The sequence below is a fragment of the Petaurus breviceps genome, unplaced genomic scaffold, assembly GCF_028583685.1.
Source record: "Petaurus breviceps papuanus isolate PSGF00001 unplaced genomic scaffold, PetGlider_PUasm1.0 90822, whole genome shotgun sequence".
NCBI classification, from domain to species: domain Eukaryota; kingdom Metazoa; phylum Chordata; class Mammalia; order Diprotodontia; family Petauridae; genus Petaurus; species Petaurus breviceps.
In genome coordinates this window covers 15,589,546-15,604,342 of record NW_027187351.1, presented here as the reverse complement: position 1 = coordinate 15,604,342, position 14,797 = coordinate 15,589,546, and the positions used below count along the sequence as shown (strand labels likewise).

Genomic DNA, 14,797 nt, shown 5'->3' with positions numbered 1-14,797 from the left:
TGACAAGGTTCTCTAAGGCAAGTAAACATATATATTAGTACTTGGTGACTTCAGTGTGAAAGTGGGCCTAGGAGAGTAGATTGAAAAATCTGATTAAATTTAAGAGATGAGAGAAGCCAATGACTTGTAAATTATTCAGATGTCTTATGTTTACTTATACCGTGTTTCCCCGATAATAAGACACTGTCTTATTAAATTTTTTGGACAGAAAAACACCAGAGGGCTTATTTTCAGGGGAGGGCTTATTTTAATGAACATTGACAGCAATTTTAATAAACAGGTAAATGTGAACAAAAAAATGTACCTTTATTCAATAATGAATTCAGTAAAGAACAGGATGACGCGCTCACTGCTGCAGCTCTGATTGGATGCAGCTTGGAGTGCGGCGTGCATTTCACCCGGGGGGGCGGGGAGGGACGGTGCATACAGAGGGTACCGTAATGTAGTGTGTAGCGCAGGGGATCACCTTCACTACAGTAGCAATCTCAATAGGGCTTATTTTCGGGGGAGGGCTTATTTTAGAGGAATCTTACACAGTAAGGGGAGGGCTTATTTTCGGGATAGGTTTTATTATCGGGGAAACAGGGTAGCAAATACTTTCTTCAAGAAGAGAGTTACAAGGTACTTATATGATGAACTCTGAATTATATCACACACACAGACACAGCAGTCTATAGAAAACTTGGTTTGAGTCCCAACTAAACCACGTCTCAAGAGCGTTCATAATTGAAGCTGAAGGAGGTAAGCACATTGATGGAAAATGGAACAACTCTTGTCAGTATTTTAATGATAATTTATTTTCAACATTGGTGAAAGATTTTGGATAGCAACTTCTTTGTCCCTGTGTAGCACTCACCCTGCAACTTCTGGTTGCTCTATTACTTACCTCCAGACCTTCCTTCTCTACCAGTCATGGCTGTATCTTTCCTTCTATACCCTTGACTCTCAGTATAATACTGAGGGTAGGGGAAACAATCTTGTCTTCTAGACTTCATATCCCAGATTGTTAGGTTGGGGATACAGGACTGATCAATTCTATAGCAGACTAGCTCTATTCCTGGTACCTTCATTCCTGAAATGTTGTCTTTACCTTACTTAGGTTCGTTAATAATCTGGCCTACTATGTGCCTTAGGAATTTCATCTCCTTTCTCTTGAAAACTGGTACTTCTTTAGCTTCACAAATAGTTATTGGTAGTAAAGAGGCTGGGAAACAGGTAAGACCAATTTGGCACAATTTGAACCAATCTTTCAGTGGTATTTTGGGAGTAGAAAAGAATATTAATGAAACAGACCTTTTGCCCAGCAGTTCTTAAGACATAGAATTCATGAACCTGATAGACCATATGTGCATTGTACAAAGCAAACAGCATAATATGATACTAGTGGATAAAGTGCTTGACCTGTATGTGGAATCAGGAAGACCTGAGTTTAAATCAAGTTTCAGACACTAATATTTATAAAGTTCTTTGTAAATTTTGAAGTGCTCTATAAATGCTAATTATTGTCTTTGTCTTCCTCCCTACCATTTAGGCATATCAGGTCTGTAAAGTTGTTTTCTATTTTCCACTGAAAGGTGGCATGATAAAACTGGAATGTTTTTTGATTTGGAGTCAGGATATCTGAATTTGAATTGTACCTCTGCTAACTTACTTGTTTGTAATCATGGACCAATCAATTCCTTTATTTCTTTGATTATCAGTTTCTTCATCTTTATTTTTTATTTATTTATTAATTTTTAAGCAATCGGGGTTAAGTAACTTGCTCAAGGTTACACGGTCAGTCATTTCTGAGTGTGGTGCTGAGTATCTGAGCCCGAATTTGATCCAGGTCATCCCAGTACTGAAGCCGGTACTCTTACTCGCTGTGCTACCTGGCCGCCCCAGTTTCTTCATCTTTAAAATAAACATTAAAATGATACTTGTATATACACAAATGTAAGTTGTTCTCACCTCAGATTATATAACTAGAAGACAGTATGGTATGGTGGAAAGAGCACTGGCTTATGCAGACAGGGGACTTCTGGGCTCATATCCCACCTCTGATACTTTTTTTTTTTTCAAACCAATCGGGGTTAAGTAACTTGCTCAAGGTTACACGGCCAGTTATTTCTGGGTGTGGTGCTAAGTATCTGAGCCCGGATTCGATCCTCAGGTCATCAGGACACTGGAGCCGGTGCTCTTACTCGTTGTGCTACCTGGCTGCCCCCCCACCTCTGATTCTTACACCTATGTGATATTGGGCAAATACAACTCCTCTGAATCTCAGTTTCCTCATCTGCAAATGAGAAGGATGGACTAGATGACCACTGAGCTCTTTTAAAGTTCTAGATCCATTATCCCTTGACCTGTCTGAATTCCATTTCAGTGAATATTTCCACTTACCTTGTACAAGAGATTAGGAAATATGGGCAGGGCGTACTTGGTTTCAGTTGGTGATGGTGTTTAGGGACCTGATATTGTGACAGAGTCTATATTCTCTACTCCTTTATTTTTTTAACATTTATAATAATAATAAAACTCAACCAACGTTGTCTTCATTACTAAAAGATTTACCTTGAATCACACCATTATTTTGACTTTTCATATGGGCTATTCCATCGTTGTATAGTTCATGATCCTTTGGAATTTTGTGCTAAGCCAGTGATGTCAAACTCAAATAAGAAATAAGAGCTAAACTCAATGTATAGATCCTTGTGAGCCCTGTGGTTCATATTGACTTAGAAAACCACATATTTGTTATCTATGTTTTATTATATTTTATTTTGTTAAATATTTACCAATTATATTTTAATCTGCCTCACAGAGTGTTGTGGGCTATATGTCATGAAGCCTATGGGTCTTATGTTTGACACCTCTGCTATAAGTAATGCATTTAATAACATTGTGGTTTCTTTCTGGCAAAATTTATTGTCAATAGAACCCACACTTAGTTTGACAAGTATTTTGAATGACACCTATCATCAGGAACACCAATATGTAGATTTTAAATTTTCTGTGTTTTAATTCTTATATAAACTTTAGTTTTTGAATGTGATTGTTCATTCAGCATATTTGGAGAGGTATTTACAATAATTCAACTGTACCATACATCCACTTCTAGACTTGTAGTTCTTTGGCTTTGCTAAGAAACAATATTTCATCTATTGGGCTTATTAGGTTGATGCCAGTTTCAATTTTATGATAAGTGCTATACTCTGAAGCAATGGGATCCATCAGTATCTCACAAGCTAAAGTGCTATCATTTTCCAAAAAAGGCTTTTTTTTTTTAAACTAAGGGATATATAATAGAAGTGACATTCCTGTTAGTCCCTTGGAAGAACATACTTCAGCAAGGAAAACAAAAACATTCTATACTATATAGTAAAGTACCAGGGTCCATCATAGAGAAGACCATTGAATCTTAGAAGCTATTCCTGAGATTTTCCAACTTATCATATAATAGGAAGTTAAATCCTTTAATATCTTTCATATCCAGCTGTGGCTGGATAGCATTCAAAATGCTAGCAACCAATTTCAAATTTTCAAACCTACTGTACTTTGTTTTAGTTGTAAAGAAAGTTAAGTTGCTATTATCCATATCATGGTATACTACATTTCTCACCACTTTTCTGAGTCTATTTTATACCTGTTTTTTCTTGTCAGATTTGGGTTATATTCCTGCTAGGAATTCTGATGCCTGCCAGTTAAAATAGTGAAGGAATTTTTCTAAAAGAAAAGAACAGTATTACTTACCTTCTAAGTTCATATGGTCACAGATCTGATATTCCACAGCTATACTTTGGTAAATATTGTTGGAGACTATAAAATGAGTCCATCTTTTGTTGTGTTTTTTAAGTCAGAGTCTGGGATCTTGAGGATATAGATATATTTCCCCTGAATAATTCTCCCATAAAGATCACCATGACATGATGTAGTTGGGTCTAATCTTTTGTTCCCAAACAAAGAATTCTATTGTATCCCCTAGGCTTATGCCCAAAGGTTCCCCCCCCCCCATTACCCCCTACCTCTATGTAGTAGGTCAGGCCTGATACAGGTTGGTCTGATACCTGAGGCTTGAAATTGAATGGAATAAGGTAGTCATAGAACATCCGAGAGTTAACAAAAGGAAAAAAAGGAAGTTTACTTAGCTATAGAAGGGGAATGATATTCCTTAAACCTACAGAATTGATTCCCCTGATAGAAACTTCCTTATGCTGGTAGTGGTCCTGCTGCTAGTCTGCAGACTCTCCCATATTCACCTCTGAACAATCACACAACCATAAAATAGCACCGCAGAACAAATCTTAGAACAGCAGAGCCGGTAGAAAGATGGGGTAGAACAGTCTTTTAGCCTCAGAGACTTGGAGCATTGACAAAAAAAGGTCCATATCACTTGGATAAAAGGGGACTACAGTCCAGCGCAGGCAGCATCCCAGCAAGCCCCACTTCAGCAAACTAACAGGAGATCCTTAGCCTTAGGGTGGTGGAGCAGGTAAATGCCAGCACCAGGATCCACTACGTGCTTTAGCACAACCAGGTAAACTGGCAGACTCCATCTTGGAGAATAACCATGTGCTTCAGCAAAGCCCCAGGTGAATAGGTATCCTCCAGTGGTCAGACCTCCACTGGCTTCAGCACAGCCCTGGGAAGGCAGACCTCCTTCAGTGGCCAGACCTCTCCTTGCTTTAGTGTAGCCTAGGACAAACAGGCATCCTCCAGGGGCTAGACCTCCATGTGCCTCAGGTTAGCCCCAGGAGAATTCAGGAAAAGCTCAGCAGACACCATCACTAGGACCCCAGCTCAGCACCAGGTAAGTTGCCAGACTTCTATAGTCTCCAGCTGCCAGCACCTGAGATCCAGCACACAAAGTGAGTAAGCAGGCCCCAGACCCAAGCACAAGAAGCTTGGGACAGTGTCCCCTAGACTACAATAAGAGTGCTCGACTCTAAAAGAGACAAAATAGGCAAAAAAACATGAGCAAGAAGCAAAAATGAATCTTGACCACAGAGAGCTTCTATGGTTACAGGGAAGATCAAAACATAAACTCAGAAGAGGGCAACACCATCAATATACCTAAACTGAAACCTCAAAGGGGAATATGAATTGGTCTTAAGCCCAAAACACCTTCTTGGAAGAACTCAAGAAGGATTTAAAAATTCAAATAAGAGAGGTAGAAGAAAAATTGGGGAAAGAAATGAGAAGTATGCAAGAGAGTCAACAGCTTGGAAAAGGAAGGATAAAAACTGACTGAAGAAAATAACTCCTTAAAAAGTAAAATTGGCCAAATGGAAAAAGAGGCACAAAAATTCATTGAAGAAAACAATTCCTTAAAAATTAGGATTGGGCAAGTGGAAGCTAATGACTCTATGAGAATCAGTCAAACAAAACCAAAAGAATGAAAAAATGGAAGAAAATCTAAAATACCTCACTGGAAAAACAGCTGACTTGGAAAATAGATCCAGGAGAAATAATTTAAGAATTATTGGACTACCTGAAAGCCATTATCAAAAATAGAGCCTGGACAACATCTTTCAAGGAATTATTAAGGAAAACTGCCCTGATATCCAAGAACAAGATGGCAAAATAGTCATAGAAAAATGCATTGATTACCCTCCTAAAAGAGATCCCAAAATGAAAACTCCAAGAAATATTGTAGCTAAATTCCATAATTATCAGGTCAAGGAGAAAATACTTCAAAGAGCCAGAAAGAAACAATTGAAATATTGTGTAACAACAGTCAGGATTATATAGAATTTAACAGTTTCTACACTAAAGGATCAGAGGGCTTGAAATACGATATCCTGGAAGGCAAAGGAGCTTGGCTTGTAACCAAGAATCATCAATCCATCAAAATTGAGCATAATTTTTCAGGGGAAAAGATGGACATTCAATTAAATAGGGGACTTACAATCATTCCTGGTGAAAAAAACAGAGCTGAACAGAAAATTCTATCTTCAAATACAAGACTCAAGAGAAGCATAAAAAAGTAAACAAGAAAGAAAAAAAACCATTATTCAATATAGCTAAACTGTTTACATTCCTATGCAGGAAGATGGTACTTATAACTCTTGAGATCTATATCTTTATTATAACATTTAGAAGGGTATACATAGAGGGTGTGGGTATAAGTTGACTTTGATGTGATGATAAAAATAATTAAGGGGTGAAAAAAGGATTATACTGGGAGAAGAGGAAAGGGAGGGAGGCAGAAGAGAGTAAATTATGTCACATGAAGAGGTGCAAAGACCTATTACAGTAGATGGAAAGAAAGGAGGGGGGTGAGAACCTTACTCTCATAGGTTTTGGCTCAAAGAGGGAATTAACACACACATTCGGTTGGTTATAGAAATTTATCCTACTCTATAGAGAAGTAGGAGGAGACAAGGGAAAGAAAAGGGAGGGTAGATGGTAGAAGGGAGGGGAGATTAAGGGAGGTGATGGTCAGAAGCAAAATGCTGGTAAGGAGGGAAAGGGTGAAAGAAGAGAGAAAAGTATAAACGGAGGTAGAGAGAATAGGATGGAGAGAAAGACATAATTGGTAATCATCACTATAAATGTGAATGGGATGAACTCTTCCATAAAACAGAAGTGGATAGCAGAGTGGATTAAAAACCATAATTCTACAATATGTTATTTACAAGAAACACATTTAAAGCATATATATATATATATATATATATATATATATATATATATATATATACAGAGTAAAGATAAAAGGCTGAAAGAGAATATATTGTGCTTCAACTGAAGTAAAAAAAAGCAGGGGTAGCTATCCTGATCTCAGACAAAGCAAAAGCAAAAGTAAATCTAATTAAAAGAAATAAGGAAGGAAACTACATCTTGCTAAAAGACACCATAGACATTGAAGTAATATCAGCACTAAACATATATATACACCAAGTGGTATAGCATCTATATTCTTAGAGAAGTTGAGTTACAGGAAGAAATAGACACTATACTAATGGGGGACCTGAACCTCCCTCTCTTAGAACTAGATAAATCTAACCACAAAATTAACAAGAAAGAAGTTAAGGAGATGAATAGAATTTTAGAAAGTTAGATATGGTCAACCTCTGGAGAAAATTGAATGGTGATGGAATAGAATATAACTTTTATTCAGTGACACATGGCACCTACAGAAAAATTGACCACGTACTAGCACATAAAAATCTCACAATTCAATGCAGAAATATTAAATACATCCTTTTCAGATCATGATGCAATAAAAATTACATGCAGTAAAGGGCCATGGAAAGATATATTAAGAATTAATTGGAAACTAAATAATCTAATAGAATCCTAAAGAATGAGTGGGTCAAACAACAAACATAGAAACAATCAGTAACTTTATGAGAGAGAATAACAGTGAATATAATTACATTATAGAATAAGACAACATACCAAAATTTATGGGATGCAGCCAAAGCATTTCTTAGGGGAAATGCCTACATGAATAAAAGAGAAGGGACAAATCAGTGAATTGGGCATGCAACTAAAAGATCGAGAAAAAGAACAAATTAAAAATCCCTGATTAAATACCAAATTAAAAATTGTGAAAATCAAAGGAAAGATTAATAAAATTGAAATTAAGAAAACTATTGAACTAATCAATAAAACTAAGAGCTGTTTTTTTTATTTAAAAAGCCAATAAAATAGATAAACTTTTGGTTAAATTTTTTAACATTTGTTTTTAAAATTTTGAGTTCCAGATTCTCTCCTTTCTTCCCTCCTCACCCACCCCCATTGGGAAGACAAGCAATTCAATATAGGTTATACATGTGTAGTTATTCAAAACATTTTCATAGTAGTCATGTTGTGAAAGACTAACTATATTTCCTTCTATCCTATCCCATCACCTGTTTATTCTATTTTCTCCTTTGACCTTGTCCCTTTTCAAAAGTGTTTGCTTCTGACTACCCCTTCCTCCAGTCTACCTCCCTTCTATCATCCCCTCCTCTTATCCCCTTCTCCCCCTACTTTCCTGTAGGGCAAGATACCCAACTGAGTATGTATGTTATTCCCTCCTTAAGCCAAATTCAATGAAAGTAAACCTTTGGTTAATTTGATTAAAAAAGAAGAAAGAAGAAAACCAAATTACCAGTATAAAAAATGAAAAGGGTAATTTCACCACCAATGAAGAGGAAATTAAAACAATAATTAGAAGCATTTTGCCCAACTGTATGCCAATAAATCTGACAAAGAGAAATGGATCAATATTTACAAAAATATAAATTGCCCAGATTAACAGAAGAGGAAACAAAATACTTAAATAACCCCATTTCAGAAAAAGAAATTGAACAAACCATCAATGAACTCTAATAAAAAAATCTCCTGGGCCAGATGGATTTGCAAGTGAATTCTACCAAACATTCAAAGAACAATTAGTTCTAATACTATATAAGCTATTTGGAAAAATAGGCAAAGAAGGAATCCTACCAAATTCTTTTTGTAATACAAATATGATGCTGATACCTAAACCCGGAAGAGCCCAAACAGAGAAAGAAAATTATAGACTAATTTCTCTAATGAATATTGATGCAAAATTTTAAAATAAATTATCAGCCAATAGATTATAGCAACTTCTCAACAATAAAATGATCTGAGACAATTCCAAAAGACTCATGATGAAAGTGCTATCCACATTCAGAGAAAGAACTCTGGAGTCTGAATGCAGATTGAAGCATACTATTTTCCTTTTTTTTTTTCTTCCTCATGGTTTTTCCCTTTTGTTCTGCATGTTCCTTCACAACATGATTAATGTGGAAATATGTCTAATAGGATTTTACATGTACAGCCTATTTTAAATTGCTTGCCACCTTGGGGAGGGGGAAAGGAGGGAGGGAGAAAAAATAGAACTCAAAATCTTATAAAAGTGAATGTTGAAAATTATCTTTACATGTAATTGGAAAAAATAAAATACTATTAAGTGGGAAAAAAAGAAGAAGTGATAAAAGGATACTCTCAAGGTCTGTCTTAAGAACTTTGGAATTGATTATGTGACATGGGAGACACTGGCACAGGACCAACCAGTATGTGGTTGTGAGGTGTGCCCTCATCAGAGAAAGTGCTGTGCTCCATGAGGAAAGCAGAATTGAAATAACTCAAAAGAAATTCTAGATGCACAAATTTAGAGAACCCACCCCAAATGTTCACATAGACTATTTGTGTCCTGAAAGCAGGGAGGGTGGGACTAGCATAGGAATGTTTAGAAAGTGTCTAGGGTGAATAAGTCATGGTTCCAGGGAGCTCAAAGCTGAATGACTCAGTACCTCCCATGCATAGTCTCTTATTTAGTTGTTTCAGTCCTGTCCAATCTCTGGGACCCCATTTGAGGTTTTCCTGGCTATGATAGTGGAGTGACTTGCCATTTCCTTCTTTACCCCATTTTACAGATGAGAAACTGAGGCAAACAGGGTTAAGTGACTTGCCTAACATCACATAGGTAGTAAGTATCTAAGACTGGAATTGAATTCAGGTTTTCCTGACTTCACTCTGGGTATTCTTTACATTGCATCCCCTAGTTGCCTAGCATCCCTAGCCACATGATCTGAAGAAGTCCTATTTGGAGGATGTAGTATCAGCTGGGGCAAAGTGAAAGATGGCAGAGCTGAAAAGTCATAGTACCCAACCTACTCAGGGGTGGACTTAAGATTTTTGGATATGGCCAATGCAGGAGTTTGTTTTGCTTATGGTGTTTACTTATTACAGGGGTTTCCTTTTTCCTTTTCACTGGGGGCTGGGGTGGGAGGGAGAGGAAAACAAATACTTGTTAATTGAAAAAATTTTTTTAATTTTAAAAAGGTAGCATCATCCCAGGGTTAGAGTTTAGAGCTGAGTGGCATAGCTTCTCCAGCACATGATCATTGGAGGGCTGATTTGGAATATGGAATAGCAATAATGGTTGGGTAAAAAAATGATTATATGATCGTGATATATGAGGTTAAAGGGGAATTTAGTCTTCAGAGTGAAGATTGAACCTGTAAATTTCCCAGAGGTTTCCAAGTGCAGCAAAGGTAGGTAGAATCCCAAACATCCAATGACTAGGAACCTTAAACTCAAAAGCCAGAAGTATATAGCCTGCTGCAGAATGAGGGGTGGGATGGGGTGGGGTATAGGATTCATTTGGTGTGAGGCCTAGTGATAGGGAAGGGTCTTTTTGTTTGAAGAGCTGGATGGTCTGAGTCATCTGGTCTTCTAGTCACTATCTTCCTTAGAAACTCAATTTAGTGATTTTTGTCCAATCCATCCATGATTTGCCACTTTCTCTTGTTTGAACTTTTGGCCCATATGATGGTGGTGATAGTGTTGGTAAGATCTGTTTGTTTCCCACCCTCTACAAATAATAAAATAGCTATAATATCCTTTACTCCAAGCTGAATAGGCTTTCCCATATTGAGGTTTTACTTCTGCCTGGCAGTTATGGAGAATTCTGGCGGAAGCATTGGGGTTTGACTAGTGGGGTACTCCAGAGAAAGCAGACTACCAGATAATTGCTGGTATGCCCACCTGTGCTGGGGGGCAATTCATCTTGAAAAGGCTTAGACAAGTCTAAATTCAGGGCAACTCAAACACATAAATTATTTGATTACTATGAGCAATTCTGTGCTGTCCTCTGCCCATCTGGTGAAGAAATCTGAGATACTTGTGCTGCCTGCTGGTAGGGTTGAAGACTCCATCTGGTTTAGGAGAAATTGGTTTGCTTATTCCCCTTTAAGTACACTATAGTCTTTAAAAAACATTTTTTTTTTAAGCAACCGGGGTTAAGTAACTTGTTCAAGGTTACAGGGCCAGTTATTTCTGGGTGTGGTGCTGAGTATCTGAGCCTGGGATTCCATCCAGGTCATCCCGACACTGGAGCCGGTGCTCTTACTTGTTGAGCCACCTGGCTGCCCCAGTACACTAGACTTAACTTTTCTCTCTCTATGTCTTTGAACTGGTTATCTCCTATGCCTAGAATGCACTCCTTCCTCACCTACATGTTTTAGAATTCCTAGTTTCCTTAAAGGCTCATCTCAGGCACCAGCTTCTATATGAAACTTTACATGTTCTTTTCAACTACCAATGCCTTACTCTAAAATTACCTTGTTGTTTATTTTGCATATATTTTGTATAAATCTGCTGCATATATTTGCTGTGATTTCACTCTCAGAGGACCTGGTGGGTTACCTTCTACCCCTTCTCCAGGGCTTTTCAGTACTTTGAGGGAGTTGGGAAGTCTTAGTTCTCTCTCATTGACTAGATCCCCAATTGATTATGTTTCCCCAGTTTTGGTGGTCTATGCACCTCAGTTCTATCAAACCACTTAACAGTAGATTAGCTTTTACAGTGGAATATTTACTTTAAACATGTAGTAAAAGCAAACATTTTCCCCAGAACCTTAGGAGAGTAATTATAATCCCCCTATACCTCAGTCTCTGGGGAAAGATGGAGAATTAGGCTCATAGCTCAACATAACATTAGTTTCACCAAGTTCAAGTCCAAAGCTCCACTGGCTTAGCGCCTTGGGACCCTGACTTCTCAACTGGACTGGATATAATACATTTGGAATCCTAGGGCCTAAAATTCCCTTGGTTTGATCTCTTGAATTGAAGATTCCACTCTTTGAAATTAGAACTGAAAGGGACAAAGGAAATGGATTAAGCCTGAGCCTATTTCTTGTGGCCACATGGCCTAAGGGAGGGGGGAGATTTCAGACCTCTTCTCTATCTCCCTCTTAATTCATGGTGTCACCTACTGAGATTGAATGAGCTCTTTATCCCTGAATGTGCTGAAAAGAGGGCAAGTCTATCAAGCCAGATCATTTTAAAGATCTGGGCAGTTCCTGCTATGTAACCAGTGGTCTCCCACTTGGATGCCTCCACATAATTGGGCTGGACATGTGCCAAGTCCTCATCATACCTATATTTGAATATTTTGCCTTTGTCAGGTAAGTTTTAAGCCTCCTAAGGGTAGAAACTGTTTTTCTTTTGTCTTGGAATCACCAGTGTCTAGTACAGTGTCCAAGTATTAACTGTTTTTCAGTCTTGTTCAACTGTCTGTGATGCTGTGGACCATAGTAGGCCAATACTATCTATGAGGTTTTCTTGGCAAAGATATTAGAGTGGTTTGCCATTTCCTTTTCCAATAGATTAAGGCAAACAGAAGTGCAGTGACTTGCCCAAGGTCATACAGCTAGTGAGTATCTGAGGCTGGATTTGAACTCAGGTCTTCCTGAATCTAGGCCCAGCACTATATCCACTGAGTCATCTAGCTGCCACTCTACTTAGTAAGTGCTTATTGATGGAAAGCTTCATGACAAGATCTTCTATAGTATTTCTCACTTATCAGTAGAGCACATTTTTTTCTGGGTCTACAATTCTATAGCTTTTTCCTAGAGTGTTTTGTTTGTGGGATGAGGTAAGAGTGACATGCCTCACTGGGGATGGGGAGATTTTCCAGGGAAAAAAATAAAAGAGGGGAAATTAGCAGGTGCCTAGGATTAATGGGTGATTAACAGGCTGAAAAAATCAACAAGCCTGAGGGAAAGGACAGAATTCAAACAGATCTCCAATTGAGCAGTCAATAATTAAGTCCTGAGGTAAAAATCCAGAAAGGCAAACAGGTCCAAAGGGCTAGGCAGGAGAATGTGGTCTGAATGTCGGAGTAACAGGTCCAAAACTTTGGTGAGTGTGGGATGTCAGGGGTGGGTCTGCATAGATCAAGGTTAGGCAAACACCATGGAAAGGGAAAGATGGAGAATTGGCTCCAGATGATTTATTCCACATGAAAAATCTGTTTGTGGTTGTGTTTCTTTAAGGAGGTGGTCAGCAGATCATGCCCCACTCCTTCCCAACTGAAAGTAGTGCTGCTATGAGCTCAGACATGTTTTCAAAGCTAAGAAGAAGTTTCAGGGGTGGGGAACCTGCAGCCTTGAGGCCACATTAGGGCCTCTAGGTCCTCAAGTATGGTCCTTGATTAAGGGACACACTTAAGGACCTAGAGGGCCACATGTGGCCTCCAGGCCTCATGTTTCCCACCCCTCGATAGTGTATGGAAATGTATCAGTGCTGAGCATGGCAGCCCACCATGTAATCCTCAATACTGGGAAGCTGATGCTCATTAACCATTTGAGCTAGCTGAGTTGTAGCAGGCTAAATAGATCAGGTATCTACACTAATTCTGACACCAATATAGTGAGTCACCAAGAGTAGCAGGAGACAAGACTGACTTGGAAGTGAAGTCACATATGTTGGAAATGAAGCAAGTCAAAGCTTCTGTGTTCATCAATAGGGGCATCAGGAATGTGAGTGGCTGTTGTACTTCTAATCTGAGTGAGATATGGAGACCCAGGTGAAAGAAAGAAAAAGGAAAAGAGAGACAGAGACAGAGACAGAGAGACAGACAGAAAGAGACAGAGTTTTAAAAGCATAAAATTAATTAGCCCATAATGATGGCTTCATTGGAATGGTTGTCTAAACAACTCAGATAACTTTTAAAAAGGTGGAATTAGTTGAGGACCCAGTTACAGTGAATTGAGAATGAAATGCTACAACATATTTTTTGTATTTTATCATTAGTTCTGAATACTTTATTCTTTAGCACTTGATATCTTGCCTTCTATCTCTTATCAAGAAAAATACAGAGCAAGTGGAAAATATACTTCAGGGAATAGTTTACTATATAGATCACCACTTCTGCATGGGTAGGAGCAGTGCTACTCTCAAAAATCCTTCTTGAGGGACCCTCAAAACAGAAAATGATCCTGAAGGTCTATCAGTACCTGCCATGAGATACCATGAAGATCTCAGCTTCTGAGATGTACATGTGACAAATTAGGTCTCTGCAGCATCACTATGATGTACTAACAAGTTCCCTGCTGAAATCTTTAAGTGTTTGTTTTACAGACTGAGCAACAAACCTTTATTTATAATTGGATATCTGATCAATAGCAAAATGACAAGGTTGTAAAGTTAGGATTAGTTTGACTTACCATGTCAAGGAAGTGTATAATAAAAATTTTTTAAATAATTCTCTCAGTTTAGGAGCTATTTGAACAAAGAGAGCACTTGGTTGAAGTAATAAACATGGGGATTTTTTGAACTTAAATAATATACCTAACAATTTTTGGGGTGTTCTGAACTTGTGATTTTACCAATGTCAAGAATTCTTGGTAATCCTCTCTGCTGATGCAAATTAGTAATCCACCTTCAATTTACAGTCTTAGAGTATCTGGAGTACTAAAGTGTAAATTGATTTGCCAATGCAATATGTGTCAGTCAAAAATTGAATCTACATTTTCTTGACTTCAAAGTTGCGCTTCTATCCACTATGCTATACTGCCTTTCTAAGTTTAACAATAGGCTTATCTAAAAATATACCTTGCATTCCACATTCTAGAATTTATCCAAAACTCAATTCTAATAATTATTACAAATAATAATAATCAAGTATAAATAATAAATTATTTTTTCATTCCATCTTTAAGAGATCAGCCTGCTAGGTCTTTCACTGTTTAATTCCCTGTATTTCCACTTCAATATATTTGTAGTCTGCTAAAAAGTCATACCAAAATTTCAAAAATCATTATTCTTTGCACCTGCTATAGCCTAAAGATGAAACTGGGGATATGCAATCAGTCACTGAAGAATCTGCAGTGGAAAAATTTAACACTTGGCTTCCTTCTATTAAATTTCTAACTGTTTTTCTCAACAAAAGAAGCACAGACCTTTTAGCAATTCAGACCTTCCCAAGGTCACATGGCTAGTTTTGTGTGTGTGTGTGTGTGTGTGTGTGTGTGTGTGTGTGTGTGTGTGTGTGTGTGTGTGTGTGTGTGTGT

General features: G+C 37.9%; 1 long non-coding RNA gene across 2 annotated transcripts in view; it reads left to right on the top strand.

Moving 5' to 3' along the window:
* The first annotated feature begins 517 nt into the window (after positions 1–517).
* LOC138148164 (uncharacterized) overlaps positions 518–14,797 on the top strand; it is a 136,064-nt gene continuing 121,784 nt past the window's right edge. For both annotated transcript variants that reach the window (XR_011164988.1, XR_011164987.1), the window contains exon 1: positions 518–741. This is a non-coding gene — a long non-coding RNA (uncharacterized lncRNA). The remainder of the gene's footprint in view (positions 742–14,797) is intronic.